At 44.5% G+C, this 6452-nt stretch overlaps 1 long non-coding RNA gene across 1 annotated transcript; it reads right to left on the bottom strand.

The window, feature by feature from the left end:
- Window positions 1–3251: 3251 nt before the first annotated feature.
- On the bottom strand, window positions 3252–6105 carry LOC137763927 (uncharacterized). Its single transcript, XR_011073865.1, has 3 exons — window positions 6052–6105; window positions 4788–4840; window positions 3252–3346 (listed from the first exon to the last, which is right to left on the bottom strand). It is a non-coding gene; the product is annotated as an uncharacterized lncRNA (long non-coding RNA).
- Window positions 6106–6452: the final 347 nt, after the last annotated feature.

The following is a 6452-nucleotide window of genomic DNA, read 5'->3' on the forward strand; positions in this document are numbered from 1 at the left end:
CAGGAGAAGCAAGTTAGGACTGGAACCCACACTTTCTGACTTTTAGCCAGATGATTGTCTACAACAAAATACTTCGAAGGATCCAAAGATGAGGGTTTTAATTGAAGACAAGCAAGGGCAAATTAGGAAGTCGTGTCAAAAGTCAGAGCACACTGGCAATGAGAATCACTATTGAGTCCTTCTTATGTTCCAGGCACTGTTCTAGGTGCTTTACATGGTTGGAGAACTTCTATCACTGGGCAGTGAGTCAACTTCACCAGGTTATGTTCCAATAACAACCCCAAATCTCAGTGACCTTATAACACAGTGGCTTATTTCTTGTGTGTTGTATGTTGGTTGTCGTGGTTGAGGTTCTGCTCTACATGGCTTCTTCATTCAGGATCCAGCATGAATGAGATGACCCTATCTGAGATGGATCAACCTTGTGGCCGAAGAAAAAGGGTACAATGGCCCTGAAAGCCTCTGCTCAGTCATGGCATATTTCATCAAAATTCCACTTGTCAGAGCAAGTCTTAAGGCCAAGCCTGATGCCAATGAAAGGAACACGGCAAGTCACGTGACAATGGGTGTGGCGTGTGTGTGTGTGTACCTTTTTTTTTTTAAATTATTTATTTATTTATTTTTGGCTGTGTTGGGTCTTCGTTTCTGTGCTAGGGCTTTCTCTAGTTGTGGCAAGCGGGGGCCACTCTTCATCGCGGTGCGCGGGCCTCTCTTGTTGCGGAGCACAGGCTCCAGACGCGCAGGCTCAGTAATTGTGGCTCACGGGCCCAGTTGCTCCACGGCATGTGGGATCTTCCCAGACCAGGGCTCGAACCCGTGTCCCCTGCATTGGCAGGCAGACTCTCAACCACTGCGCCACCAGGGAAGCCCATGTGTGTACCTTTTTAACATGAAAGGCAGCAAAGTATTTGAAACAATATTGCAGTCTACCACAATGGAATCACCACTTCACATTTATTATCTCCTTTAATCTTTATAAAAAACCTGTGAGGTAGGTGAAAATATCATTTGATATTCAAAGTTTATACAACACTTAAGAGACAAAGCTGATATTTGAATCCAAGCAGTCTGGCTCAAGAGCCCACACTTAATCAGTAGGCTATGCCACTTTTCATACTAAGATGCCTTTAATTCGATAACCCTCTGACACGGTTCCCCTCTCCCCCTCCCCCTCTACCAACGAGTCAACTCTGCCTAATGCCCCACGCAGAGACTTCAGCCATCTGTTATTTTTACCTGCGTTGCCACATTCACTTATTTATTCAAAAAATATACATGGAGCATCTGTGAACATGACATGATACAAAGCAGTCGGGCAGAGAGTGCTTACAAAGATAAATCAGAAATAGATGATGGGCCCTGTTCTCAGAAACCTAGTCAGGATATACATCACTAAAATGCATGGAATAAAGTAAGAAATCATCAACACATATGAACCTACTGCTAATTGTTATAGGGAAGTTACAAGAGATTTCTTCTGAGGAGGGAGGCCTAGAAAAGGATGGGAGAGGGGCATTTACTTTGGCCTTTGAAGGAGGGGTTGGGTCTGAAGATGTGCAGATGGAAGGGAGGGAATGGGATGCAGGAAGATAGGGCCTGGGGGGTCGCAGTGGGGCAGCAGAGCCATTAGTTCAAGGCACACATTCAGCTGGGGGCCTCAGAAGACTCTGTGCCCTGTCTCAGCAGTGCATACCCTGGCAAAAGTACAGAAGACCTTGTTGCCCTATTTTAAACTGGTTCCAATACTGGGTCACACTGCCTATAGTGACTCAGAAGGAGTATTTTTATAACTCCTGTAATTATCTTTGAATGGCACAATTATATTCCATTGTGTTTAATAAACAGGAAAAGCATTAATTTGATAAACATTCCCTTCTAAAATTAATCAAACATTTAAAAATCGTGTTTTGGTTTTTCTTCATTTAACAGAAAATATACCAACAGCCTCAAAAACTGAAAGCAGATTTTGTATCTTTCAATGCCCAACAGGCTCTACAGTAAAAAGCCTGGTGGAAAGAAAGTTACATAATTTTGGCTGGGAAAATTGTTTTCATTCATTCATTCATTCAACCAACAAATATTTAATGAACACTTACTATAAACAAGCCTCGATTCTGGGTATTGGGGATGAAGCAGTGAACAAGAGACACAAATTTCTGCCCCCATGGACTCTGCAGTCTGCTGAATACACAAAGATTAGTGAAAACCAAAAAGCTAGATTGTACATTTATGGAGGAGACGAACCTTGATTGTCAAGCTGACTAGTCTCGTTTTTCTTCTGAAGACTGTGGAGTGTCATCGAAGGTCTTCCACAAGGAAGAGAGAGGTTCACAGCCTAGTCTCTGGTAGGAGCAAGGTGGTTTAAGCCAGAAGTATATAGAATGGGCTTTGGCACCAGATGACCCTAGCTTTGAAGTCTGGCCTGACTCTTAATAGCTGTGAAGTTTTGGGGAGATTGTTTAACCTCGCTGAGCTTTAATGGCCCCATCTGGAAAAGCAAAATATAACCCCTAACTTGCAGGATTAAATGAGATGGTAAATATAATGCACAGAACATAGACTGAGCTCTCAATCACTTTTTGCTGTGATTATTATGGTTACATGGGAGATGAACTGGCTTGGGGTATGCATTTGAAATAACTGCAGGACATCCAAAGAGAGGTGTTGAGTGGGCAATCAGAAAGATGGGAGGCCTTACGCAAGCCCCTAAATTAATAATGACAGTACATTCATGTCTATTTTGTGAGCATCTGTTGTGCTAAACATTTAACAACCTTTAACTCAATGAGTTTCCCAGCAAGCCTATAAGGAAGATATGGTTGTCATCACTATTTTAAAATGAAGAAATAGATTTCGTTTCTAAACTTAGCCCAGTCTACACAGCGGAGGAGAGGCAGAACTTGAATTTGGGTCCCCTTGACTTAAACATTCAAAGTTTGGAGTGGCAAACCCAGAGGTGGCACTTCATTTAGTTTAAGAACAGTTAACTCCCCTGCCCACCCACACTCAGACACCTCCACGAGGCTGGCCCTGATTCTCCTGCTGTGCTTTTTTTTTTTAATTATTATTTTTGGCTGTGTTGGGTCTTTGTTGCTTCACACGGGCTTTCTCTGGTTGCGGCGAGCGGGGGCTACTCTTCGTTGTGGTGCGCGGGCTTCTCATTGCGGTGGCTTCTCTTTTTGCGGAACATGGGCTCTAGGCACGCGGGCTTCAGTAGTTGCAGCATGCAGGCTCAGTAGTTGTGGCTCGCGGGCTGTAGAGCGCAGGCTCAGTAGTTGCGGCGCACAGACTTAGTTGCTCCACGGCATGTGGGATCTTCCCGGACCAGGGCTCGAACCAGTGTCCCCTGAATTGGCAGGCGGATTCTTAACCACTGTGCCACCAGGGAAGTCCCTCCTGCTGTACTTATGAAGGGAACCACCCTGCCCATCTGAACAGCACCTTTTGTGGATTGGAGCAGATTTTGTGGTTCCACTCAGATACTTACAATCACTGACAGCTCTTTTGGCTCTGGAAAGGTACTATATCTTTCTCTAGTAATTTTGACCAAGCTCCTTGGGGCTGGGAGCCAGTGCAGTGAAAATATACTATACTAGCCCAAGAAGTCAAGACCCAGGTTCAATTTGGGCCTTCACTATTTACTACCTGTGTGATTTGGGGAAAGTCCCTTATCCTTTTTGAGCCTGTCTCTCTCCCTCATTTGCAAATCAGATAATGACCCCTGGCTCAGATCAAACAACAGAGAAAAATAAGGTGGTTTGCCGAAGGAATCACAAAGTAAATAGTGGCTGTTCCCTGTGGCGTTTCTGTCCTACCGGTGGCCAACTGGAGGCAGAGGGACAATCTAGGCTCTTAGCCCCCAGAAGGTTTTGTCAGTCTTGAGCCACAGAATGCTCCCAAGGGAAACATCTCTCCTTTAATTAGACACCTTGAACTTGTGTACAATCTATTTCAACTCTTCTTTTGTTTCCCAAGTGCAGCTATATTGAGTCATTTTTCACTCAAGAAAAAGTGTCACATTCACAGTTCTGCCCCTTCTATTTTGATGTTAATTTTAGCATTACCTGTGCAGATTACAGGTTTCTGATCCAAAACAAGTCCTACTTAGGATAGAATGGAGGCAGCTCTCTGACTGACTTAACAGTTTAATATCAAGCTTTGCCATTTCTCAGTGAACAGATTCTGGCAACAAAGTCTACTGTGGTGTTCTTTTCTAATAATTTTCTGTGTGAGGATCTGACAAATTGGCTTCCAAAATCCATGGCACAAAGGTGGCATCTGTCAGCTAGTATTTGGGAAGAATTTGATATGATCAGAAGAAAGCATGAGGCAAATTGTTCTCTGTATAAGTCAGGGAAGCCTGACTTTGTTTCTCATTCTAAGTCAATCTCTTGAAAATATTAACTCATCACAGAGAGCAGAGACCTGCCTTTTCATGAACATCCACTCCACTTACACTGTCTCCCAAGCAGGCATTTTCTTGTTTTCCTTTCCTTTTCCTTGAATGTACGATCTGGCCTGTCAAAGGAAACACCAAAATGCCAGAGCAGTCGAGCGAATAATCGGCATTTAGGCCGGGCTCTGCCACATTTTCTAGCCAGAAGGACGGCAGAGTTGAATGAGTGGGGTCTCTAGAATTGTGGCTTTGTTCAGCAGGGCTGCCAAGCATTACTATTCCAGCCCTTAAGCCTGTGCCAGACTGTTAATGTCTTAATGCTTATTCAAGTGTCAGGGAGTGCTGCAGATGTCAGGGAGAATGGGAGGCTGTCAATAAGGAAATTACTTACATTCACAGGGTGATTGCTGCAGTCTGTCAGGTAGCGTTTGGCAGGATGTCAAGCTGAAAACGAGGAAGCAGAGAAAAAAAGAAGGTGGCAGCAAACAGCATTGGGGGAGGGTCCCTTTTTTTTTTTTTTAATATAAATTGTTTCAAGATATTTTATTTGCCTTTTATTTCTAGAGCTAAACACCAGATACAGCAGTCATAGGTCAAGAAATAAACAAGCAGTTGTTTCCTATTCCTGAAGACCTTAAGGATAAACGCTGCATGGCTGGGGGCTTTTGATTTTGACACATGACAAATAATTCAAGTTCTTGCCCAAGAAGGCCGCAAGAGTCAGTTCCCTGGTCATCAGGAAACACATACGGTTTTCCATACGTTCTATATTTCATTAGGCAACGACTTACTCACTGCCTGCTATGTGCCAGGCGTGGTAGGTAACCCACAACTCCATGTACACAGAAATGTATCTAAAAACACATTCTTGAAATGCTGGGGAGGCAAAGGCTTCCTCTTTGCTGTGTGGTTTTCAGATTAAGAATTTGAATCAAGTAGAATCCCACCCATGTACCTTTGACAGCGCCTGCCTGTCTTCTTGCCTGTGTTGTGAGGAGGAGACTTGGGGAATACAGCTTTGGAGAAAGAGGCTTAAAGGCCATTTTGCCTTTAAAAGCTTCTCTTAGTTCCGGATTTGCTATGCTGATTCTATTTGTTGCCCCCTTGTGCCTGTAAAGCTCTGTTCCTGTCTTACTGGTCTTTATAAAGACCAGTAAAGACCCCATCCCTCTGTGTATGTATATGTGTGTGCTTGGAAGAGGAGGGGGCAAAAATACTGATGTCATTGGCCAGTACAACAGTCTAATTACAAGGGGGGAAATGCACACATGCTTATAAAACTTACCTTTTGTAAGTGAAAGGATGGGTCCCTCAGAAACACCCTGGAAACATGAGACCCCTCTGATGTTTATCCCAGATAATGAGAAAACCACCATTGCATTTAAAGGGAATATGGCAATTCCATTCGTAGTTAATGGTGGCTTTTTAAGGGTTATCTAGGCTTAACTTCCCATATCTGCTATTGTAACCTAGCTCCCTTTAATATTTTATCAATAGAAACTCTCCCAGAGGAATAGAAGAGAGGAAGTTAATCACATGTGTTAGTTGTCTTTGGACTACTTAAAGAAAAGCAAGTATTTTATTGATGGATACCCCAAGGTTAAAGGTGCCCAGGAATACAGGAATCAAGGGCAGGGAACTTCCTCCCACAGTACCTGAGTCGACTAAGCTCCTGAAAGATGCTGATGCAAGGACTGGACTCGATGGGGGCGAAACGGGCTGGGTGTAATGGGGTGAAAGCTGAAGTCTAGACTTAGCCTGGACAGAGAAGTGGCCCAATGGCTCCCGTGGGCCCCTCCATGCCTCCCCTCCTGTCCCAACTGTTCAGATGACTCGGTGTGGAGTTTGGATTCTGGACGAGAATGTGCTCGGTCCACATCATCACAGCCCCGCAGGAGCGCCCCGACCCCTGCCGCTCCAGCTGTGTACTCGTGGATTTCCAGGGCACATACCGCATACCTTCACGCTCTAGTGGTGGGTGAGGCCCCTGGCCTTTGGAAGTGTCCTCTGAACCTTTGAAGCGCTCTCCCCAAAGGGGCACCTGCAAATTTCTCTC

Source organism: Eschrichtius robustus, chromosome 4 (assembly GCF_028021215.1).
Source record: "Eschrichtius robustus isolate mEscRob2 chromosome 4, mEscRob2.pri, whole genome shotgun sequence".
NCBI classification, from domain to species: Eukaryota; Metazoa; Chordata; class Mammalia; order Artiodactyla; family Eschrichtiidae; genus Eschrichtius; species Eschrichtius robustus.